Source organism: Salvelinus fontinalis, chromosome 30, assembly GCF_029448725.1.
Source record: "Salvelinus fontinalis isolate EN_2023a chromosome 30, ASM2944872v1, whole genome shotgun sequence".
Taxonomy (NCBI): Eukaryota; Metazoa; Chordata; class Actinopteri; order Salmoniformes; family Salmonidae; genus Salvelinus; species Salvelinus fontinalis.
In genome coordinates this window covers 34421381-34447551 of record NC_074694.1, presented here as the reverse complement: position 1 = coordinate 34447551, position 26171 = coordinate 34421381, and the positions used below count along the sequence as shown (strand labels likewise).

Below are 26171 nucleotides of genomic sequence, written 5' to 3'. Positions count from 1 at the left end.
CCTTGTGAGGGACAAGGTCATGGTCAACATAACGCAGACAGACATTCTCCTGTTCAGCACCAGAGACATCTTGAGTACCATCAACAATTAATGAAAATTGTACAATCGGAAGAGACCTAATCTCAGCTGCAATGCCTCGAATGACTATTGGCCATGATGTTCAGAATTTCATTCTGTGCTTTTGGGCCTGTGTACATTGTGGTACGCTCTGTTAACCACTTCAGTAAAATGGGATCATCCTCTTCTGCCCTAAGTTTCAAAATCTGGTATAAATTCCCACTGTCATCCGTGTGGCCTCTAAAGGCTTGTCCCTGTCTTACTACATGCCGCACCGAACTAACAATTTTCATCAAGCAATGCCTTGCGTCATCCTGCTGTTTACCCCACGCGCTGGACATAACTGGACACTGATTGGATTTAGCTGGTGTGCTGTTACAATTACAAAGTGGCGGTGGGTTTGGCAATTTTGATGTGCTGTGAATTTTTCAATGCCTTTTCTCCAGTTCCTAAATCCTGCACTAATGAAGGCAGCATCAGCTCTTTGGCCAAAAGATGGCTGGCTTGAAAACCCTTGGCTACAGTGAAAACACAACACTCCTTTTATTGATGGATTATAATGTAGCCAGGGGAAATCGCGAAACCATCTCTCTTGAAATGTCAACACTCTGTTGGCAAGAGTTTGCGGTTCTATAAATTGTGGGTGTGGCTGATATGGTTTTGTGCCATCACTGTGGTAACTGGACAAAGGTGTTTGCCGTACTCCTAACTACCGGTACCCAAAACTACACAATTAATCACAACAGCAATACCATTGCCGTAAACAAATCTTAGTTTAGTCACCAGTTTAAGTTGAGAGTGGGGGTATCCATGGCATTTTCCAATTATGTCCCTATTTTACAAGTCAAAAAAATTGAGAACCTTTCATAATGTTGCCAAACAAAGACTCAACAAACTTACCTGAGACTCCCTGTCTGCCAATCTGTCCCTGCATATCTGTCCCCAACTCTGCTGTCTGTGTGCCATCTGTTGCCTGCTCTGCCTAATGACATCATTGTGAAACATTTCCATTAGCATTTCACTTCTTCACTTCTTATGAACATTTTATCAACTAGTCTTTGAGATATTAGGATACTAGAGTTCTTACTATGCGTTTTGGTGTACTGACAAATACTCTGATGTCCGTCTTCTTACTTTTTTCTGCCATTTTTCTACCTGGCTGGCCTAGCTGCACACACACACACATTTACACAACACATGCTGCAACCTTTTGTAATTTAAATAGTTTGTTTCATATTGGCTGGCTTCCAACAATAGCTGAATTTGTAAAGCTAGCGAGCACCAATTCCGTTTCTGTGTGTTTGCGATAATCTTTGCTACCTGGTTAAATAAAGGTGAAATAAAATAAAATAAAAAAAGTCCCCCATCGACAATTTATCTTTTGCAACGAGACCATTATATATATTTAAGACAATGGTAGAAGAGAGTGTAGTTCTGTTCTGTTCAGTTTGGACTTCAGTTTATTGCTAACCTTATCACAGGGACGTCGAAGCACTACAGCTGCATGCTGATCTTGGAATAAACTGACGATAGCAAAGATTCCATCTTTGACGACGCCACATAAATGGAATAGGTACTAGCTAGCTTGATAGTTAATGTTTGCTTTAGTTTGCGCGCTAGCTCAGCAAATTCCCCTAGTGTGTGAACCCTGCCAACATAAAAATAAATAAATAACATTGCTATGGACCTGCTATGGATTGACTGGATTAACCTCACGTCAGTTACGTACATGTCCCTTTCGGACAGTAGATACGAACTCTCTATTACCTTGCCAGCTAAACAACTGGCAGTGGATCAAACCATTGTGCGGCAAAGGGCGGGGGGGGGTCGCAATCTTTTGAAATTTAAATGCGCTATTAAGTGTCTATAATCAGCACAAGTGCTTTCATTGCGTATTATTAATATTATTGAAATTACATAGTTATGTTTACAGTGATATATTGGGGGGGACAAATCATATTTTTCCCAAGATGGGGGGGTCGTGTCCCCCCTGTCCCCCCTGGGATTTCCGCCTATGGGGCCTAAGGAATTTATTTCAAGTGACTGATTTCAGGGGTGCCAATAACCTTTCTCTCTGTTGTGATGAATAAGGCTGTAACATAACAAAATGTGGAAAAAGTCAAGGGGTCTGAATACTTTTCGAAGACACTGTATTATTTTGCAAGCCAACATAATGTGACTTGCCTGATATGGCCTGCAAACCAGGAGTTTCAGACCACTGTGTTACTTTAAAACTCGGCTGTTAAAGTGTGGCCTTATATACACTGCTCAAAAAAATAAAGGGAACACTTAAACAACACAATGTAACTCCAAGTCAGTCACACTTCTGTGAAATCAAACTGTCCACTTAGGAAGCAACACTGATTGACAATACATTTCACATGCTGTTGTGCAAATGGAATAGACAAAAGGTGGAAATTATAGGCAATTAGCAAGACACCCCCAAAAAAGGAGTGATTCTGCAGGTGGTGACCACAGACCACTTCTCAGTTCCTATGCTTCCTGGCTGATGTTTTGGTCACTTTTGAATGCTGGCGGTGCTCTCACTCTAGTGGTAGCATGAGACGGAGTCTACAACCCACACAAGTGGCTCAGGTAGTGCAGTTCATCCAGGATGGCACATCATTGCGAGCTGTGGCAAAAAGGTTTGCTGTGTCTGTCAGCGTAGTGTCCAGAGCATGGAGGCGCTACCAGGAGACAGGCCAGTACATCAGGAGACGTGGAGGAGGCCGTAGGAGGGCAACAACCCAGCAGCAGGACCGCTACCTCCGCCTTTGTGCAAGGAGGTGCACTGCCAGAGCCCTACAAAATGACCTCCAGCAGGCCACAAATGTGCATGTGTCTGCTCAAACGGTCAGAAACAGACTCCATGAGGGTGGTATGAGGGCCCGACGTCCACAGGTGGGGGTTGTGCTTACACCCCAACACCGTGCAGGACGTTTGGCATCATGAGACACACACACACACACACACACACACACACACACACACACACACACACACACACACACACACACACACACACACACACACACACGTTATCTCCCTGCCGATTATATCATGGAGGGTGGCCCTTCCTCTCTTAAGATTCATGTTCACACACCATGCCAACCTCTGGGCGCGCATACAGAGCCAACCTTATACACTTGTGCCAGCTGGGCAACTCATCTACAGGGTTTGGATCCAGCAGGAAGGACAGGCACTAACAGCCATCTTGGCTGACTGTTGGTAGCAGTTCTTCTCTGTACCACCCCACATTATTTAGGTATGATTAGGTGCCTGTTACTGCTGTAAACACAGTTTTACTCTGGTAGTGCTGTTAGCTCTGAGATTACCCCTCAGCCTCTGCTGGGTAGGACCATTGTTTCCCCTCCCGGAGCTCCGGCTGGTTATGGCCTGAGAGAGACCGACCAATGAGATGAATTTCAATCCCCAGAAACACCCACAGAGCAGATACAACACTCTGGAAAAACAACTGGGACTGTTGGATGAAACACTCATCACTGATGATGAATAATCCCTACCCAACCCTTTATCATCACTGTCTCTCACCGGTGGGTTAAACAACCCTGGTGTTTGGCAGTAGGAGCCTGATACAACTAAGTAGCTATGGCAACTGGAAGTAGTCCAACTCAAACAGAGTCAGTACACAGTAAACAAACACAGACCCCCTACAGAGGCTTACCCAATGATGTGTTTATAGGGTGAGAGTGAATGATGTCTAAAGGAGAGAGAGGGGTATTGTCTCTCTAGACATATGACTCTTTCTCTGTCAGGTCAGTGCTACCCTGCAGAAGAACTATTTCCATCATAGGACCAACATGTGATCCAGACATACAGGTAACTGCCAAAATGAAGGAAACACCAACATGAAGTGTCTTACAGTTTTTTTTCCAACTGCTTACACGCGTTTTCAAAACTGTCTCCTTTTTTCAAAACTCTACCCACAATTCCCAACACTGCACACACAAAATGCAAAATGCCTCACATCTCCTTCAAAATGCAACACTGCATTCAAAATGCCATAAACACATGTCAGAATTAAACATTTGCATCAAATGGCAAACACTGCTTTCATAATAGTACATTTTTGGATATACCATGTAAACACTGTTGTTCTAAATCTTAAGCTCTTTGGTCTTTCAGAGGCTTATATCTACATTTCAATACAATGTTCTACAGTGAAAGTAATCTGCTGAGAGGGGTAACAAGTACACTGTAAACACCAATGCAATGTAGAAACAAAAAAGATTATTAGGCCAAACATTACTGTTGTATACAGTAGCATACAACAAAACCATAAACATATGTAAACCAAAAGTATTATCTTTAGAATACAGTAAAGAACACAATTGTGTGTGTGGGGTCCCGGGGGTGCAGTCCAGGAATTGGTAGGGGGGGGGGGGGGTCACCAGTGCCAAGCTACGCTTCATCTCTTCTCCGGCCTGGGTCTGGCCACAATACTTCGTCCACATCACAAGATACGTTTTCTCTTGTCAAACATCGATTTAGAATGTTTGGGATTTAGAAAAGGTGAATATGGGGGTAGGTACAAAACTACAAATTGTGGATGGGTGGCAAACCAGTTTTGGACCAGAACAGCCCGGTGAAAACTAACATTGTCCCATAAAACCACAAATCTAGCAGGCTCCTGATCTGGATCAGGGACAAGCATTGTGTAAATTGCATCCAGAAAAGTGAGCATATGGCCGGTGTAGTACGGACCCAGTGTGGCATTGTGATGGAGGACCCCGTTTTGAGTGATGGCAGCACACATAGTTATATTACCCCCATGCTGTCCAGGGACAGTGGTAATTGCCCTCTGTCCTATTACATTTCTTCCGCGGCGCCTGGTTTTGGTGAGGTTGAAGCCAACCTCATCCACATAAATAAATTCATGGCGAATTACATGGGCATCCAGCTCCAATACTCTCTGTAACAGACAAAAGGATATACAGATGAGTAAATATGGTATGTCTGAAGTACTGGAAGTAGTGTTGCATACATACCTCTACAAAGTCATGTCGCATATTCTTGACTGTCAGAGTTTCTCTCAAATGGCACCTTGTAAAGTTGTTTCATCGTCACTCGGTGCCGTTGGAGGATGCGTTGTATGGTCGACAGGCTTACAGCATTGATGTTGTTAAATATGGTGTCATTATTCAAGATATGCTCTCTTATCTCTCGAATCCTAATTGCATTGTTGGCCAAAACCATATTTATAATTGCAGTCTCTTGTACATCTGTAAACAAACGTCCTCGTCCTCCATGATGTCTTTGCCTTTCCACTCTGTACAGAATTCAAACACAGTATGTGTTCAGGATAGGAACTGTAAACAATGTACAAAAAAATGTAGTACAGCATGATAACCAACCTCCTTCATTTAATGCAGTGCAGTAAATGGATGGCTTAGAGTTACAAATGTTTATGCAATACTATGCAGTCATACGTATTTTACAGTACATTACTGTAATGCTAAAATAGTCATTAGATAGTTGCATACCTGTTCTCATTTCTGAAGGTTCGATTTATGGACGCCACTGTAAATCGACTCAAGTTGGGCTGGACTCTCAGTCCAGCCTCTCTCATGGTCAAACCGTGGTTGATCACATGATCAACAAGTGTTGCCCTAATCTCATCAGAGATGGCTCTCCTTCCTTCTCTTCTTTGCCCTCGTCCTCTTCTTCCTCTTCCTCTCCCTCCTACTCCTCTTGCTCTCTGTCCATTGTTGGCATCCATTGTTCAAAACAGGTAATCTGACAAACATACACAGACACATGGTGTTGTGATTGAGAGGTGCCCCGGGCCAGGGCGGGGGCATTGTCATTATCACAGTCTGTCTCAGAGAACATCTGATTTAATTCTAGGATCTGACTCATCGGCACTAACCTCACAAACGCACGCAGACACACGTACGGACACACGCACGCTGACACACACGTGTAAGCACGCTCACACTCTTACGCTGGCAGATCTCTCCATGGTGTAGGCCAGCCCAGAGTGAACAATGTCCTTCTCAGAAGCACCTGGAGTGGAGAGAGGAAGGAAAGATGTGTTATCAAACTGCCAACACACTACATCATTTCCATAATTTGTGTGTGTGTATGTGTAAGTGTGTGTATGTGTGTGTGTATGTGTGTGTGTGTGTGTGTGTGTGTGTATGTATGTGTGTGTGTGTGTGTGTGTGTGTGTGTGTGTGTGTGTGTGTGTGTGTGTGTGTGTGTGTGTGTGTGTGTGTGTGTGTGTGTGTGTGTGTGTGTGTGTGTGTGTGTGTGTGTGTGTGTGCTCACAGCGACTCTGGCCTGGAAGTCAGCGGTGGGAACAACAGGGATCGGCCCTCCCTGCTTTCCAAACTTCCTCTCCAAACTCTCCTGAACGGACACTGAGAGAGAGCGAGGGAGAGAGAGAGAGCGAGGGAGAGGGAGATAAATAGTTAGATGGCAACGTAGCAATGCAAACTGATCCTTGGCAACCATCGTATTTTCAAGTATATCCAGTCGATCAACATTCATCCCTGAAGTTTCATCTGGGTTCACTCACATAATTCAGATTAGTATCGTTTTCATTCAGTCGAGACCTCAACGTCAGAAAGGCGTATCTTTCTATCTGACACGTCACCTTAAATGAACCTACTGTATATACGGGGTGACCAGCGGAGATATCACCAGTTACACTTCTTTCGCGGTCATCTTTTCAGTTATCCTTGCAGACAATTTCCAAGAGTGGACACAGTAATGTATTTCCTGCTACACCGAGGTTGTTAAAGGAAGAGGAAAAGGCTACAGAACTGAACGAACACAGATCTTCTACAGACAGAGAGGCGAGATCAGAAAGCGGACACACAGCTCCAGAGTGAGTACCTCCAGAGTGAGTACAGAGTACCTCCAATATTAGTCAAGGAAATACAGGGCCCTGCTCCTAATATTTAACCTGGGCTATATTTTAAAGAAAATATGTTGTTAATGAGTGACCTAGATAATAAATACATGAACATTCCTCTTTATTACAGGTGGTAGTAAACAAACAATCAAAGGAAATCTAGTTGCCACGTCGAGAAATGGCAGAGGGAGAACAACTGAACAATCTGCCCCCCCTCATCCCCTACCCTGAGCAGATAGATAAGAAAATATATAAAAAAAATGTTTTGCAGGAAAATCCAGAGACTTTATATCGTGATGAAAGAAAAAAGGCTACGTGCGATCTCATTTTCTACACACCAAACGGTTCTGCATGGGAAGAGGAATTACTGAAACACTATCCTGAGGGAAAAAAGTGGGACAAAAGAACTAGGGAATATTTCAAACAACTGAAAACAAATGCAGGCACTATAAATGTGTATTATACTACTGGGACAATCATGGTGCAGGATAATAGTAAGACGTTAATGATATTCCCAAAGGATTTCCCAGTCCTGCGCGAGAGAGTGAGAAAGAGTGTCAAGAGCGTCGAGACGACAGAGCATGTCGAGGAGAAAATGGCAAAGCTTGTCATTGAGGAAAGAGGAGAGCAGAGGGAAAGAGAGAGCGAGGACATAAAAGAGGAAGACATAAAGAAGGAAATAAAGGAAGAGGTGGGAGGAGGTAAGGAGTAGCACTGAACATTCCAGGGCAGATCAGAAGAGAAACATTATTTTACAGGATGTATAATTTGATGAACAATTATGCTAAAGCCTGCTGTTCCTCTTACCTTATTATTTTAATGTTGTATCTTCTACCTTTTAATGTTTGTGTTTTTTATTGAGCTTGTATGAAAAATGCATTCATAAGTGCTCACAATCATCATTATCTTGCTTTGGTTATAGTTTAGCACTTTCCCAATGATAAAGGCGCTTAAAGCAAAAAGGTGGTGGTCCCTGGGAATTTCCCCAGCAATACGTGTTTTATTTTGTTTCAAAATGTGTGCTCTAAAATGTATCAAGATTTTTAAAACGCAATTCTAATAAAGTTTGATTTAACAAGTGTCAGGAGTCAGGACGTACTATATATACAGTACCCTGCCCCCATATCCCAATTTTTGCCACCTGTAAGTGAGAAACCTACATGCCAAGTATTGACCGTGTATTGTGTTCCCTATGATTAAAGAACAGAGCAGAGGCGCTGAACTCTCTGTTCAGAACTCAGACCTACCTAACTACAGGTTATGGAACATTTGCTCTTTTAGTATTTCTACAGTATGTTTCCTCAAGGAGAAGGCTTCCTACTTCTATGTCAAAGATAATGCAACAAAAACACTTTAGTAAATTCTACAGTAATGTCCCCAAAAACACAACAGTAAATACTACAGGATACTACAGTCCGCAAAAACACTACAGTAATTACTATAGTGTATATATACACACACGACAATTTTTTACACAGTATTTATACTATAGTATACTGCAGTAAATACTACAGTATTCACTGTAGTGTTTCTGCAGACTCAAGTCCGCAAAAACACTACAGTGAAAAGGAGAACAGAGAAAAATGAATGTCCCCCTGCCTGAGAGGTGAGTCCCTGGATTACTCTTTTCCAGTCGCTAGTGAAAGTCTACACACACCTTGCACTGTCTGCACATTTTCCTGCCTTATTAAGGAACTATCTGTGTAGGTCACACTACTTCTCAAAAGCGCATTGACTGTTTTTCCAAACAGTGAGTGTAGAAGAGGCACTGGCACTCTGGATCAGATCAAATCAAATGGTGGTTGTCACGTGCCGAAAAAACAGACATTAGAGTGAAACGTTTACTTACAAGCCGGGAAACCATTTGATTAAAGAGTGACTGTCCCTAAAATGCAAGTAACTCTTTGAAAACAGCTTATGTGGCATCGATATGAGTCAGACACATTTTGACTACAAAGGGGCCTCTTGAGTGGCGCAGTGGTGTAAGGCACTGCATCGCAGTGCTATAGCTGTCACTACAGACCTGGGTTCGATCCCGGGCTGTCACAGCCGGCCACGACCAGGAGACCCATGAGGCAGCGCACAATTGACCCAGTGTCGTCTGAGTTAGGGGCTGATTTGGCCGTCCTAAATGTTCTTCTCCCATCGCACTCTAGCGACTGTGGCGGGCACATGCACACTGACTTTTGCCAGTTGTATGGTGTTTCTTCTGACACATTGGTGCGGCTTGGCAGGGTCGTGTTTCAGAGGACGCATGGCTCTTGACCTTTGCCTCTCCCGAGTCCGTACGGGAGTTGCAGCAATGGGACAAGACTGTAACTACCAATTGGCGGTAAAAATGTAAATGGGAACATTTTGGTCATAAAGTCAGTCTCGTCTAAAACTGAGTTTAGAACCTCAGTGTGTCAGAGTAAATTAAAGTTGGGTTTGTATTACAATTATGTCAACAAATCATGCCCCCTTTGCCAAGCTCCACATGCAAATCACCCCTCCGCCCACTTGGCTTCCCTTCATTGAAAGGGGCTCCATTGTTTCATAGCCCCCAAAGCATTCAAAGGATCACGGGCCCTATACAGATTGACCATTCCTCCACAGCCAAAGTTCTATGATTGACATGCCCTGCTGAAGGACCCTAGCTAGTATGCAGAATAGATGCTTGGAGTTCGTCGTCTCCCAATTATGCAGCAGTAACGCTATCTTGGTCTGCAACGACCGGTAGTGGTCAGTACAACCAGAGATACTGAAATATAATGACTTCTGGTATAACTTAGCTAACGCCGTTAAATAACGTTATTGCTGGTTATGGAGGTAACCATATTTTTATAAAACGAGGCAGGCTAGCTAATGTTAGCCTACAAGGCAGATTTGCAAGTTAGTTCATAGCTCATACAAGTGTATTCTGTATTGTTTAGTGCATAACAAAATAATGGATGTAGCTATAGTGGTAGCTAACATATCTATCAATCAATCAATCAATTTTATTTTATATAGCCCTTCGTACATCAGATAATATCTCGAAGTGCTGTACAGAAACCCAGCCTAAAACCCCAAACAGCTAGAATGCAGGTGTAGAAGCACGGTGGCTAGGAAAAACTCCCTAGAAAGGCCAAAACCTAGGAAGAAACCTAGAGAGGAACCAGGCTATGAGGGGTGGCCAGTCCTCTTCTGGCTGTGCCGGGTGGAGATTATAACAGAACTATGCCAAGATGTTCAAAAATGTTCATAAGTGACAAGCATGGTCAAATAATAATCATGAATAATTTTCAGTTGGCTTTTCATAGCTGATCATTAAGAGTTGAAAAACAACAGGTCTGGGACAGGTGGCGGTTCCATAACCGCAGGCAGAACAGCTGAAACTGGAATAGCAGCAAGGCCAGGCGGACTGGGGACAGCAAGGAGTCACCACGGGCGGCAGTCCCGACGCATGGTCCTAGGGCCCAGGTCCTCCGAGAGAAAGAAAGAGAGAAGGAGAAAATTAGAGAGAGCCAAGATTTTCAAAATGTTCATAAATGACAAGCATGGTCAAATAATAATCAGGAATAAATCTCAGTTGGCTTTTCATAGCCGATCATTAAGAGTTGAAAACAGCAGGTCTGGGACAGGTAGGGGTTCCATAACCGCAGGCAGAAGAGTTGAAACTGGAATAGCAGCAAGGCCAGGCGGACTGGGGGCAGCAAGGAGTCACCACGGCCGGTAGTCCCGACGTATGGTCCTAGGGCTCAGGTCCTCCGAGAGAAAGAGAGAAGGAGAAAATTAGAGAGAGCCAAGATTTTCAAAATGTTCATAAATGACAAGCATGGTCAAATAATAATCAGGAATACATCTCAGTTGGCTTTTCATAGCCGATCATTAAGAGTTGAAAACAGCAGGTCTGGGACAGGTAGGGGTTTCGTAACCGCAGGCAGAAACAGTTGAAACTGGAATAGCAGCAAGGCCGGGCGGACTGGGGACAGCAAGGTGTCAGCATGCCCGGTAGTCCTGACGTATGGTCCTAGGGCTCAGGTTCTCAGAGAGAAAGAGAGAACGAGAGAATTAGAGAGAGCATACTTAAATTCACACAGGACACTGGATAAGACAGGAGAAGTACTCCAGGTATAACCAACTGACCCCAGCCCCCCGACACATAAACTACTGCAGCATAAATACTGGAGGCTGAGACAGGAGCGGTCAGGAGACACTGTGGCCCCATCCGAAGAAACCCCCGGACAGGGCCAAACAGGAAGGATATAACCCCACCCACTCTGCCAAAGCACAGCCCCCACACCACTAGAGGGATATCCTCAACCACCAACTTACAATCCTGAGACAAGGCCGAGTATAGCCCACAAAGGTCTCCACCACAGCACAACCAAGGGGGGGCGCCAACCCAGACAGGAAGTTCACGTCAGTAACTCAACCCACTCAAGTGACGCACCCCTCCTAGGGACGGCATGAAAGAGCACCAGCAAGCCAGTGACTCAGCCCCAGTAACAGGGTTAGAGGCAGAGAATCCCAGTGGAGAGAGGGGAACCGGCCCTGGAGAGACAGCAAGGGCGGTTCGTTGCTCCAGAGCCTTTCCGTTCACCTTCACACTCCTGGGCCAGACTACACTCAATCATATGACCTACTGAAGAGATAAGTCTTCAGTAAAGACTTAAAGGTTGAGACCGAGTCTGCGTCTCTCACATGGGTAGGCAGACTGTTCCATAAAAATGGAGATCTATAGGAGAAAGCCCTGCCTCCAGCTGTTTGCTTAGAAATTTTAGGGACAATTAGGAGGCCTGCGTCTTGTGACCGTAGCGTACGTGTAGGTATGTACGGCAGGACCAACTCGGAAAGATAGGTAGGAGCAAGCCCATGTAACGCTTTATAGGTTAACAGTAAAACCTTGAAATCAGCCCTTGCCTTAACAGGAAGCCAGTGTAGGGAAGCTAGCACTGGAATAATATGATCAAATTTCTTGGTTCTAGTCAGGATTCTAGCAGCCGTATTTAGCACTAACTGAAGTTTATTTAGTGCTTTATCCGGGTAGCCGGAAAGTAGAGCATTGCAGTAGTCTAACCTAGAAGTAACAAATGCATGGATTAATTTTTCTGCATCATTTTTGGACAGAAATTGTCTGATTTTTGCAATGTTACGTAGATGGAAAAAAGCTGTCCTTGAAACAGTCTTGATATGTTCGTCAAAAGAGAGATCAGGGTCAAGAGTAACGCCGAGGTCCTTCACAGTTTTATTTGAGACGACTTTACAACCATCAAGATGAATTGTCAGATTTAACAGAAGATCTCTTTGTTTCTTGGGACCTAGAACAAGCATCTCTGTTTTGTCCGAGTTTAAAAGTAGAACGTTTTCAGCCATCCACTTCCTTATGTCTGAAACACAGGCTTCTAGCGAGGGCAATTTTGGGGCTTCACCATGTTTCATTGAAATGTACAGCTGTGTGTCATCCGCATAGCAGTGAAAGTTAACATTATGTTTTCGAATAACATCCCCAAGAGGTAAAATATATAGTGAAAACAATAGTGGTCCTAAAACGGAACCTTGAGGAACACCGAAATGTACAGTTGATTTGTCAGAGGACAGACCATTCACAGAGACAAACTGATATCTTTCCGACAGGTAAGATCTAAACCAGGCCAGAACTTGTCCGTGTAGACCAATTTGGGTTTCCAGTCTCTCCAAAAGAATGTGGTGATCGATGGTGTCAAAGGCAGCACTAAGGTCTAGTAGCACGAGGACAGATGCAGAGCCTCGGTCTGACGCCATTAAAAGGTCATTTACCACCTTCACAAGTGCAGTCTCAGTGCTATGATGGGGTCTAAAACCAGACTGAAGCATTTCGTATACATTGTTTGTCTTCAGAAAGGCAGTGAGTTGCTGCGCAACAGCTTTTTCTAAAAATTTTGAGAGGAATGGAAGATTCGATATAGGCCGATAGTTTTTTATATTTTCCGGGTCAAGGTTTGGCTTTTTCAAGAGAGGCTTTATCACTGCCACTTTTAGTGAGTTTGGTACACATCCGGTGGATAGAGAGCTGTTTATTATGTTCAACATAGGAGGGCCAAGCACAGGAAGCAGCTCCTTCAGCAGTTTAGTAGGAATAGGATCCAGTATGCAGCTTGAAGGTTTAGAGGCCATGATTATTTTCATCATTGTGTCAAGAGATATAGTACTAAAACACTTAAGTGTCTCTCCCGATCCCAGGCCCTCGCAGAGCTGTGCAGATCCAGGACAGCTAAGCCCTGGAGGAATACGCAGATTCAAAGAGGAGTCCGTAATTTGCTTTCTAATGGTCATGATCTTTTCCTCAAAGAAGTTCATGAATTTATTACTGCTGAAGTGAAAGCCATCCTCTCTTGGGGAATGCTGCTTTTTAGTTAGCTTTGCAACAGTATCAAAAAGAAATTTTGGATTGTTCTTATTTTCCTCGATTAAGTTGGAAAAGTAGGATGATCGAGCAGCAGTGAGGGCTCTTCGGTACTGCACGGTACTGTCTTTCCAAGCTAGTCGGAAGACTTCCAGTTTTGTGTGGCGCCATTTCCTTTCCAATTTCCTGGAAGCTTGCTTCAAAGCTCGGGTATTTTCTGTATACCAGGGAGCTAGTTTCTTATGACAAATGTTTTTCGTTTTTAGGGGTGCAACTACATCTAGGGTATTGCGCAAGGTTAAATTGAGTTCTTCAGTTAAGTGGTTAACTGATTTTTGTCCTCTGACGTCCTTGGGTAGGCAGAAGGAGTCTGGAAGGGCATCAAGGAATTTTTGTGTTGTCTGAGAATTTATAGCACGACTTTTGATGCTCCTTGGTTGGGGTCTGAGCAGATTATTTGTTGCGATTGCAAACGTAATAAAATGGTGGTCCGATAGTCCAGGATTATGTGGAAAAACATTAAGATCTACAACATTTATTCCATGGGACAAAACTAGGTCCAGAGTATGACTGTGGCAGTGAGTAGGTCCAGAGACATGTTGGACAAAACCCACTGAGTCGATGATGGCTCCGAAAGACTTTTGGAGTGGGTCTGTGGACTTCTCCATGTGAATATTAAAATCACCAAAAATTAGAATATGATCTGCTATGACTACAAGGTCTGATAGGAATTCAGGAAACTCAGAGAGGAACGCTGTATATGGCCCAGGAGGCCTGTAAACAGTAGCTATAAAAAGTGATTGAGTAGGCTGCATAGATTTCATGACTAGAAGCTCAAAAGACAAAAACGCCATTTTTTTTTTTGTAAATTGAAATTTGCTATCGTAGATGTTAGCAACACCTCCGCCTTTGCGGGATGCACGGGGGATATGGTCACTAGTGTAACCAGGAGGTGAGGCCTCATTTAACACAGTAAATTCATCAGGCTTAAGCCATGTTTCAGTCAGGCCAATCACATCAAGATTATGATCAGTGATTAGTTCATTGACTATGACTGCCTTTGAAGTGAGGGATCTAACATTAACCTGTTGGGGATGGGGGCGCTGTTTAGACTATTTATGCTAATTTGGTAATTTTTGAAACGGCTTCCCACAAAATCCTTGATCGTACAATATGCATATTATTATTATTATTGGATAGAAAACAGTCTATAGTTTCTATAGGAGTTGAAATTTTGTCTCTAAGTGGAACAGAGCCCATTCTACAGCAATTTCCCTGACATGGATTCAGATTTCAGAAATGTTGGCCACTGTTCTGAAGTCAGTTAAAAGGGCACTGATTTTGCTATGACTATACGGACACTTCTTACGTCTTCCCCTGGATGCCTTTACGTGATGACGATTCCAATGGGGTCGATTGCGCGTTCACAGGCCCTACAAATGAAAAAACCCTGAAGCTAGTCATTCTTTTGGAGCTGCGTCATGAGCCTAGAGGACACCGGCGCGCACCTGTTCCAAGCGTTAGTTTAGCCTGTTATATTTCTCCGGTCATCTTTTCACTCGTTATAGGAGTTAAAAACATCATAAGGTAGTTAATTTAAAGCGTTTTATAGCAATTTATATCCGTTTAGTGCGATTTTGGGACATTTCTTTTTGAAACGATGTGAATAGTTGGGCACGCTTTTCAGTTCATCCCGAACGCAGTTGGCATTTCGACATGGCAAGAGGACAGCTTTCCACCAAAAGACGATTTCTCCCAAGAAAGGATCCTTTGCCCAAGATACTGATGGAAGAACAGCTCAAGGTAGGACATTTTTATTATGATAAATCGTGTTTCTGTCGAAACATTTTAGTGGCTTAGGACGCCATGTTTTATGACGTAGCTTCGCTAGGCGCAAACTGTATTGAAAAGTAAGGATAAATTAAAAAATGTTATTCCGCAATTGTATTAAGAATTAAATTGTCTATCAATCCCTGTCCACCCTATATTTTTTAGTCACGTTTATGAGTATTTATGTATAAGAGTAGATCACTGTCTAAGTGGCGCAAGGACATATTATGACCAGCTGAGTTACATTTCACATTGTCTAACCATGATTTTGGTGGCTAAATATAAACGTTTTCGATCAAACTCTATATGCATTGTGTAATATGATGTTACAGGAGTGTCATCTGAAGAATTCTGAGAAGGTTAGTGAAAAAATTAATATCTTTTGGCGATGTTGACTTTTATCGCTCACTTTGGCTAGAATCAATGCTGGGCTGCTATGTGGTATGTGCTATGCTAATATAACGATTTATTGTGTTTTCGCTGTAAGACACTTAGAAAATCTGAAATATTGTCTGTATTCACAGGATCTGTGTCTTTCGATTCGTGTATGCTGTGTATTTTTACGAAATGTTTGATGATTAGTAAGTAGGTAAACACGTTGCTCTAAGTAGTTTTTCTATTCCATTTGTGACGGTGGGTGCAATTGTAACCTATGCCATCTACCTGAAATATGCACTTTTTTCTAACAAAACCTATCCCATACCATAAATATGTTATCAGACTGTCATCTAATGAGTTTTTTTGTTGGTTAGGGGCTATAAATATCTTAGTTTAGCCGAATTGGTGATGGCTACTGGTGTTGGTGGACAAATAAAAGATAGTGGATTATGCTAATGTATTTTTAGGTAATAGATGTACATCTTTACATATTGTGTCTTCCCTGTAAAACATTTAAAAAATCGGACATGTTGACTGGATTCACAAGATCTGTGTCTTTCATTAGCTGTATTGGACTTTAATGTGTGAAAGTTAAATATTTAAAAAAAATATATTTTTTGAATTTCGCGGCACTGGTTTTTCAGTGGGGGGGGGGGGGGGGGTGCCGCTAGCGCCACGCTGATCCTAGACAGGTTAAGTAACCCTATTTTGAGATGTGAGGTATCACGATCTCTTTCAATAATGGCAGGAATGGAGGAGGTCTTTATCCTAATAAGATTGCTAAGGCGAACACCGCCATGTTTAGTTTTGCCCAACCTAGGTCGAGGCACAGACACAGTCTCAATGGGTATGGCTGAGCTGACTACACTGACTGTGCTATTGGCAGACTCCACTAAGCTGGCAGGTTGGCTAACAGCCTGCTGCCTGGCCTGCACCCTATTTCATTGTGGGGCTAAAGGAGTTAGAGCCCTATCTATGTTGGTAGATAAGATGAGAGCACCCCTCCAGGTAGGATGGAGTCCGTCACTCCTTAGCAGGTCAGGCTTGGTCCTGTTTGTGGGTGAGTCCCAGAAAGAGGGCCAATTATCTACAAATTCTATCTTTTGGGAGGGGCAGAAAACAGTTTTCAACCAGCGATTGAGTGCTGAGACTCTGCTGTAGAGCTCGTCACTCCCCCTAACTGGGAGGGGGCCAGAGACAATTACTCGATGCCGACACATCTTTCTAGCTGATTTACACGCTGAAGCTATGTTGCACTTGGTGACCTCTGACTGTTTCATCCTAACATCGTTGGTGCCGACGTGGATAACAATATCTCTATACTCTCTACACTCGCCAGATTTAGCTTTAGCCAGCACCATCTTAAGATTAGCCTTAACGTCGGTAGCCCTGCCCCCTGGTAAACAGTGTATGATCGCTGGGTGATTCGTTTTAAGTCTAATACTGCGGGTAATGGAGTCGCCAATGACTAGGGTTTTCAATTTGTCAGAGCTAACGGTGGGAGCCTTCGGCGTCTCAGACCCCGTAACGGGAGGAGTAGAGACAAGAGAAGACTCAGACTCAGACTCCGACTCGCTACATAATGGGGAAAACCGGTTGAAAGTTTCTGTCGGCTGAATGAGCGACACCGGTTGAGCATTCCAACAGCATTTCCCTCCAGAAGCCATGAGAAAGTTGTCCGGCTGCGGGGACTGTGCGGGGGGATTTATACTAACGTTACTATCTGTACTTACTGGTGGCACAGACGCTGTTTCTTCCTTTCCTACACTGAAATTACCCTTGCCTAACGATTGCGTCTGAAGCTGGGCTTGCAGCACAGCTATTTTCGCCGTAAGGCGATCGTTCTCCTGTATATTATGAGTACAGCGACTGCAATTAGAAGACATCATGTTAATGTTACTACTTAGCTTCGGCTGTTGAAGGTGTTGACGAACCATGTCCAGATAAAGCGTCCGGAGTGAAAAAGTTGAATGAGGGAAAAAAGTTGCGATGGAAAAACTAAAAATATAAACGGTAATTAAAAACAGAAACAAAACAAAAAACGTAAAGTTGTCAGCTAGCAAAGTAAAGTAAAGTTGGCAGCAAAACGCACAGCAACAAAACGCACAGCAACACGTCTGCAGATTCAACAGGAAGTGTTGAATCAACAGGAACATATGTCTGAGTCTGACTGATACAGTGAACTAGGAGCAAAAACCCGTAATGGCGTCACCAGCCTGAATCTGATCCAATCTGGACCTACAGTCAGTCTACATCTGTAAAGCATAGACTTAGGATTTAATTTGTTACCACAAATATAAAGTCAGAATTGTCAGAATGTTTACAACAGCTTACAATAGTCAAAATGTTTATTCACGAGAACTCTAAAATCATACAATGGACATTTGGTTATATACCTCACATTTGGTCATAACTGCCCCTCCTCTACTCCTAACACTGTCAATACTATTTACCAGTCTTCTCCAAATGGTCATTGCTTATCATATTTGTATTTTTTTATTTTTTTTTATTTCACCTTTATTTAACCAGGTAGGCTAGTTGAGAACAAGTTCTCATTTGCAACTGCGACCTGGCCAAGATAAAGCATAGCAGTGTGAACAGACAACAACACAGAGTTACACATGGAGTAAACAATAAACAAGTCAATAACATGGTAGAAAAAAGAGAATCTATATACAATGTGTGCAAAAGGCATGAGGTAGGCAATAAATCGAATAATTACAATTTAGCAGATTAACACTGGAGTGATAAATCATCAGATGATCATGTGCAAGAAGAGATACTGGTGTGCAAAAGAGCAGAAAAGTAAATAAATAAAAGCAGTATGGGGTGAGGTAGGTAAATTGGGTGGGTAGTTTACAGATGGACTATGTACAGCTGCAGCGATCAGTTAGCTGCTCGGATAGCAGATTTTTAAAGTTGTTGAGGGAGATAAAAGTCTCCAGCTTCAGAGATTTTTGCAATTCGTTCCAGTCGCAGGCAGCAGAGAACTGGAAGGAAAGGAGTCCAAATGAGGTTTTGGCTTTAGGGATGATCAGTGAGATACACCTGCTGGAGCGCGTGCTACGGGTGGGTGTAGCCATCGTGACCAGTGAACTGAGATAAGGCGGCACTTTACCTAGCATAGCCTTGTAGATGACCTGGAGCCAGTGGGTCTGACGACGAACATGTAGCGAGGGCCAGCCGACTAGGGCATACAGGTCGCAGTGGTGGGTCGTATAAGGTGCTTTAGTAACAAAACGGATGGCACTGTGATAAACTGCATCCAGTTTGCTGAGTAGAGTATTGGAAGCTATTTTGTAGATGACATCGCCGAAGTCGAGGATCGGTAGGATAGTCAGTTTTACTAGGGTAAGTTTGGCGGCGTGAGTGAAGGAGGCTTTGTTGCTGAATAGAAAGCCGACTCTAGATTTGATTTTGGATTGGAGAAGTTTGATATGAGTCTGGAAGGAGAGTTTGCAGTCTAGCCAGACACCTAGGTACTTATAGATGTCCACATATTCTAGGTCGGAACCGTCCAGGGTGGTGATGCTAGTCGGGCGTGCGGGTGCAGGCAGCGAACGGTTGAAAAGCATGCATTTGGTTTTACTAGCGTTTAAGAGCAGTTGGAGGCCACGGAAGGAGTGTTGTATGGCATTGAAGCTCGTTTGGAGGTTAGATAGCACAGTGTCCAGGGAAGGGCCGGAAGTATACAGAATGGTGTCGTCTGCGAAGAGGTGGATCAGGGAATCGCCCGTTGCAAGAGCAACATCATTGATGTATACAGAGAAAAGAGTCGGCCCGAGAATTGAACCCTGTGGTACCCCCATAGAGACTGCCAGAGGACCGGACAACATGCCCTCCGATTTGACACACTGAACTCTGTCTGCAAAGTAGTTGGTGAACCAGGCAAGGCAGTCATTAGAAAAACCGAGGCTATTGAGTCTGCCGATAAGAATATGGTGATTGACAGAGTCGAAAGCCTTGGCCAGGTCGATGAAGACGGCTGCACAGTAATGTCTTTTATCGATGGCGGTTATGATATCGTTTAGTACCTTGAGCGTGGCTGAGGTGCACCCGTGACCGGCTCGGAAACCGGATTGCACAGCGGAGAAGGTACGGTGGGATTCGAGATGGTCAGTGATCTGTTTGTTGACTTGGCTTTCGAAGACCTTAGCTAGGCAGGGCAGGATGGATATAGGTCTGTAACAGTTTGGGTCCAGGGTGTCTCCCCCTTTGAAGAGGGGGATGACCGCGGCAGCTTTCCAATCCTTGGGGATCTCAGATGATACGAAGGAGAGGTTGAACAGGCTGGTAATAGGGGGTGCGACAATGGCGGCGGACAGTTTCAGAAATAGGGGGTCCAGATTGTCAAGCCCAGCTGATTTGTATGGGTCCAGGTTTTCCAGCTCTTTCAGAACATCTGCTATCTGGATATGGGTAAAGGAGAAGCTGGGGAGGCTTGGGCGAGTTGCAGCGGGGGGGGGCGGGGCTGTTGGCCAAGGTTGGAGTCGCCAGGAGGAAGGCATGGCCAGCCATTGAGAAATGTTTGTTGAAGTTTTCGATTATCACGGACTTATCAGTGGTGACCGTGTTACCTAGCCTCAGTGCAGTGGGCAGCTGGGAGGAGGTGCTCTTGTTTTCCATGGACTTTACAGTATCCCATAACTTTTTGGAGTTAGAGCTACAGGATGCAAATTTCTGCTTGAAAAAGCTGGCCTTTGCTTTCCTGACTGACTGCGTGTATTGGTTCCTGACTTCCCTGAACAGTTGCATATCGCGGGGGCTCTTCGATGCAGTTCGCCACAGGATGTTTTTGTGCTGGTCGAGGGCAGTCAGGTCTGGAGTGAACCAAGGGCTATATCTGTTCTTGGTTCTGCATTTTCTGAACGGAGCATGCTTGTCTAATATGGTGAGGAAGTAACTTTTAAAGAATGACCAGGCATCCTCAACTGACGGGATGAGGTCAATATCCTTCCAGGGTACCCGGGCCAGGTCGATTAGAAAGGCCTGCTCGCAGAAGTGTTTTAGGGAGCGTTTGACAGTGATGAGGGGTGGTCGTTTGACCGCGGACCCGTGGCGGATACAGGCAATGAGGCAGTGATCGCTGAGATCTTGATTGAAGACAGCAGAGGTGTATTTGGAGGGCAAGTTGGTCAGGATAATGTCTATTAGGGTGCCCATGTTTACGGATTTAGGGTTGTACCTGGTGGGTTCCTTGATGATTTGTGTGAGATTGAGGACATCAAACTTAGATTGTAGGACTGCCGGGGTGTTAAGCATATCCCAGTTTAGGTCACCTAACAGAACAAACTCTGAAGCTAGATGGGGAGCGAGGGGGGTCGGTAGCAGGCGGCAACAGTGAGAGACTTATTTCTGGAGAGATTAATTTTTAAAATTAGAAGTTCGAACTGTTTGGGCATAGACCTGGAAAGTATGACAGCCTGCAAAGTTCTATCTCTGCAGTAGATTGCAACTCCTCCCCCTGTAATCCTGCAACATGTTACATAATCTACTGCAAGCCTAACAGTTTCTCCCCTCCCTGGGTGGGGAGACCTCCTTCCTGTTATCAGTTTCACAGTGGTCACAAGTTGTCTGCTGACAGTTCCTCCTCTTCTCCTATGCACACACTGTCTCGCCTACATTTCTAAATAGTAAAGTCTTAACTTGTCCAAAGCACATACATTAAAGAATTCTAGTCTTATGATTCAAATACATTTCCCTCCATTATACAGTGACAGGGTGGAATACATTTAGTCATTATCTTAACATCACCTTAAACATATAAATCATATTCATTTCTATATCAATAATCTAGCCTGGTCTAACCAGCCTGATTGCTACGTTTCCCATTTTATTTCACCTCACATATCATGATATCTGAAGTGAAATCGAAAGGTGAATGCATAGATCAGGTTATTTCCACCAGGCTAATCATAAACACCATTGATAATGTAATCAGTGCTCTGTGTGTGTGTTTGTTTGTGTGTGAACGACCAGTATCTTTGATCAGGGGCCAGAAGCTTATGTACACTACCATGCCCATCAATAGGGCGCTGGCAAAGACCTTACCTCCAGTCTCACCTCTTGCCTGCTCACAATGGTTGTCGATGGGGAGACCAGAATTAGGTAGGTTTAGTCTGAGCTGTTCAAACTTCAACATTGTATATGTTTGTTTGTCAGATATCACCTATCCTAACTGCCATTGGTAATAGAACAGTGACTGTGTACTGTTTGTGTTCACAGATGCATCTCCGGAGCCAGCACTTGGAGACTTGCAAGATGGCGTCCAGACTGACAGACAGGCTTGATATTGATGTCTCTAAATGGAGAGAGACCTGGCACTTGTCAATAACATATTACGAGACACAACTTTTAATTTTTTTAAATTATTGAATTGAATGCTATTAGTCAAAATGGAGAGAGAGAAACCCTGTGTATTCTGCACCAGGGTCAGGGAACTCCTGTTGTATACAGGACACCAGGATCAGGGAACTCCTGTTGTATACAGGACACCAGGGTCAGGGAACTCCTGTTGTATACAGGACACCAGGATCAGGGAACTCCTGTTGTATACAGGACACCAGGGTCAGGGAACTCCTGTTGTATCCAGGACACCAGGGTCAGGGAACTCCTGTTGTATACAGGACACCAGGGTCAGGGAACTCCTGTTGTATACAGGACACCAGGATCAGGGAACTCCTGTTGTATACAGGACACCAGGGTCAGGGAACTCCTGTTGTATCCAGGACACCAGGGTCAGGGAACTCCTGTTGTATACAGGACACCAGTGTCAGGGAACTCCTGTTGTATACAGGACACCAGGGTCAGGAAACTCCTGTTGTATACAGGACACCAGGGTCAGGGAACTCCTGTTGTATACGGGACACCAGGATCAGGGAACTCCTGTTGTAGCAGTGTGAAGCGCAATTGAGTTTGCGTCATCTGTGGACCTGTTGGGGCGGTATGCGAATTAGGGTGGGTACATGGTGTCAAGGATGATGGTGTTAATTTGTGCCATGACCAGCCTTTTAAAACACTTCATGATTACAGATGTGACTGCTACGGGATGATAGTCATTCAGGCAGATCGTCAATGATCTTGAGTGGCAGGCTTGTCGCATTCAGATTCCTCCTCCCACGGGCCATTCCTAGAGGGCCATGGCTACTGGGTGAGGATGGCAAATATCTGCGTACGCTTGGGTCAGAAGATCCCTGCGTAACGGTGGCTACCAGGACTGGTTGTAAAGCAGGAAAATTATCTCTGTTTAACAGGGCACCCCTGGTCATCGAGGGGCTCGAAGATGAGGGATAAGCCTGTTACATCACTCTGCTAAGAGTGAGGGGTACCAGGCATAGGGGAGAGAAAAAGCGTAGGGCATCACCCTTAACTCTACCTACTGTACATGTACATACTACCTCAACTAACCGGTGCCCCCACACATTGACTCTGTACCGGTACCCCCCTGTATATATTGTTATTTTTTTTACTGCTGCTCTTTAATTACTTGTTACTTTCATCTCTTATTCTTATCCGTATTTTTTTGAAACTGCACTGTTGGTTAGGGGCTCGTAAGTAAGCATTTCACTGTATGGTCTACACCTGTTGTACTCAGCACATGACTAATAAAATGTTATTTTATTTGACAGGGTTTGCCAGCGCTTCCATCCCTAGTGGTGCATTTATCACCATGTAGGGATGGAGTCTCCAAAGACACTCATAGAGTTGTCGTGTCAAACAATTTGTCTCTTGATTCATTCTGGATAGATGCAGAAAGCAGGCTCTCAGAAGTTGGTAATGCGCCAGCACGCGAGTCATGCACACTGCTAGGGGAGCAGAGAGTGTGTCCCAGTTAACTGTCCGAGGCATATGAGCATAGTGTTTCTTGCAAAGCATGCTTGATTCTCTTGGACCGTGCCCCTAGAAAGTGGCCATAGGCATTGGCTATTCTGTGTCACCGAACAGGGCTTTGCGTGAGAGAGCGGCCAACGGAACGGTGTAATCCATCAACCGGTGTAGGTAGAAGTAGAAAGGAAACATGCTGGTTACATAGATGGGTAACACTTAATCTGGATAGTCCTTCTGTAGATGTTCTACAGACTATCCGTAACATTTCAATTAACTACCCACTAACCCTAGCTCTAATCCTAGCTCTAATCCTAGCTCTAATCCTAACCCTAAACTTAATCCTTACCCTAACCTTAAGGGGAGAGAGTTTTAACTTGGAGGGCACTTGGGTAAGTAAGCACAAAACTACTGAATGTTATGTGAACTGGGCCAGAGAGCCAAACTAGCAGTGTGGCAGGCCGCTAGAGCGTTATCCTTAGCCTAGATTAGCAGCAGTGGAGGCTGGAGACTATTTAGGAGGACGGGAGACCCACGGTAAACATTTAATAAAGACACGTATAGTAAAATGTAATTAGTAATGGGAATGAGAGGGCTACTTACGCCATGTTGGGAAGGGATCACAGCAGTGATTTGAATGAGGGTATGAAGCATGAGTTAAGGTGTTCAGAGGCTTGACTTCAGTGCAGGACCTGGGTTGAGATGTTCAGAGGAGTCAGTGCAGGACAAGCTCATCGTGGTTGGATGGTGTTGGAGAAGAGCTCAACTCTTCCAATGAGGACAGGATTTGACTGGGAAGACCAAAAAAACAACAACTTAAAACACAGTTAGACAAAAGAGCTAAGAATGGGTTCGTCAAAGCAAGAATTACAATCACATTTATGTGGAATAATGTGATTGTTATTGAAACTACATGCAGTAATGAGAGAAAATGGACAGGGCTACTCACAGTGCTTGGAGAGGAAATATTCAGTGAGCCAGTGAATAAGACATGGCTTCAGTTCAGTAAAGAGTTGACATTGGTAGTGGAGTAGTCATCCCCTCTTAAATCAGGAAACAGGAGGGCATTTCACTGTAAATACAAATAGCAGATACTGTACGTTCCATTACAACAGTGCTATCATAGGTTTGGGCAGCAAGTTTCTCCATTAAGTTCAACTTCGACAAAGTCAAACACAGACTGCGCATCTCGCCCACTTGACACATCAAAGTAGCCCAAGAAAAGTTCATAAATAAAGCCTGGATCATCCGCATACCTGCCAACAACTGCAGGTGACAGCTGATGTCTGTGGTTTCATCCATTTGCCATCTCTTTAAATCTCACTTTTAATGGATGATGCGATGGAAGCTATCAAATCATTCAGAATTTCTTTCGACATCCCAGAGAAGACAGCAGAAACGTCGATGTGCTCAGCAAGTAAAGCATAATAATGTGAAATTACCTCTGAAAGCTCCTAGTAGTTGCCCTTGTTAGCGGAACTTTCCCTCTCATCTTGTCCCCTTGCTACGTCCCGCAAAATACGTCTCTGGTTTGGGGTCTCTGTAAACTATGCCAAGATGGTGCAGGTGGTCGAGGGCCAGAGCCAGCTCTGCTAGGTAGAATTTGACATATTCCTCTATAAACATAACCTAGTGAGAACTGGACACATTTTACTGTCTGTTCTGGCCTCGGAGGGAAGAGTCACAGTCAACACAACTCCTAATACAACATTATAATATCATATTATTACTAAATACAGTTAACATTTACATTACATTTAAGTCATTTAGCAGACGCTCTTATCCAGAGCGACTTACAAATTGGTGCATTCACCTTATGACATCCAGTGGAACAGCCACTTTACAATAGTGCATCTAGATCTTTTAAGGGGGGGGGGGGGGGGGGCAGAAGGATTGCTTTATCCTATCCTAGGTATTCCTTGAAGAGGTGGGGTTTCAGGTGTCTCCGGAAGGTGGTGATTGACTCCGCTGTCCTGGCGTCGTGAGGGAGTTTGTTCCACCATTGGGGTGCCAGAGCAGCGAACAGTTTTGACTGGGCTGAGCGGGAACTGTACTTCCTCAGTGGTAGGGAGGCGAGCAGGCCAGAGGTGGATGAACGCAGTGCCCTTGTTTGGGTGTAGGGCCTGATCAGAGCCTGAAGGTACTGAGGTGCCGTTCCCCTCACAGCTCCGTAGGCAAGCACCATGGTCTTGTAGCGGATGCGAGCTTCAACTGGAAGCCAGTGGAGAGAGCGGAGGAGCGGGGTGACGTGAGAGAACTTGGGAAGGTTGAACACCAGACGGGCTGCGGCGTTCTGGATGAGTTGTAGGGGTTTAATGGCACAGGCAGGGAGCCCAGCCAACAGCGAGTTGCAGTAATCCAGACGGGAGATGACAAGTGCCTGGATTAGGACCTGCGCCGCTTCCTGTGTGAGGCAGGGTCGTACTCTGCGGATGTTGTAGAGCATGAACCTACAGGAACGGGCCACCGCCTTGATGTTGGTGGAGAACGACAGGGTGTTGTCCAGGATCACGCCAAGGTTCTTAGCGCTCTGGGAGGAGGACACAATGGCGTTGTCAACCGTGATGGCGAGATCATGGAACGGACAGTCCTTCCCCGGGAGGAAGAGCAGCTCCGTCTTGCCGAGGTTCAGCTTGAGGTGGTGATCCGTCATCCACACTGATATGTCTGCCAGACATGCAGAGATGCGATTCGCCACCTGGTCATCAGAAGGGGGAAAGGAGAAGATTAATTGTGTGTCGTCTGCATAGCAATGATAGGAGAGACCATGTGAGGTTATGACAGAGCCAAGTGACTTGGTGTATAGCGAGAATAGGAGAGGGCCTAGAACAGAGCCCTGGGGGACACCAGTGGTGA

The 26171-nt window shown here is 44.5% G+C and overlaps 3 long non-coding RNA genes across 5 annotated transcripts; 1 reads left to right on the top strand and 2 right to left on the bottom strand.

Annotated features, from left to right (window-relative positions):
• Nucleotides 1-2077: 2077 nt before the first annotated feature.
• LOC129829089 (uncharacterized) lies at nt 2078-6441 on the bottom strand. 2 transcript variants are annotated; one of them, XR_008755340.1, is made up of 5 exons: nt 6349-6441; nt 5948-6084; nt 5562-5814; nt 5067-5347; nt 2078-4990 (listed from the first exon to the last, which is right to left on the bottom strand). It is a non-coding gene; the product is annotated as an uncharacterized LOC129829089 (long non-coding RNA). The 2 variants fall into 2 exon arrangements; XR_008755339.1 differs by having other exon boundaries at nt 2078-5347.
• Nucleotides 6442-6538: 97 nt separating this feature from the next.
• On the top strand, nt 6539-8017 carry LOC129829088 (uncharacterized). The gene is made up of 2 exons (XR_008755338.1): nt 6539-6910; nt 7068-8017. It is a non-coding gene; the product is annotated as an uncharacterized LOC129829088 (long non-coding RNA).
• Nucleotides 8018-21849: 13832 nt separating this feature from the next.
• On the bottom strand, nt 21850-25151 carry LOC129829087 (uncharacterized). 2 transcript variants are annotated; one of them, XR_008755337.1, is made up of 4 exons: nt 24758-25151; nt 24265-24387; nt 23919-24106; nt 21850-22423 (listed from the first exon to the last, which is right to left on the bottom strand). It is a non-coding gene; the product is annotated as an uncharacterized LOC129829087 (long non-coding RNA). The 2 variants fall into 2 exon arrangements; XR_008755336.1 differs by having other exon boundaries at nt 24265-25151.
• Between the last annotated feature and the right edge of the window lie 1020 nt (nt 25152-26171).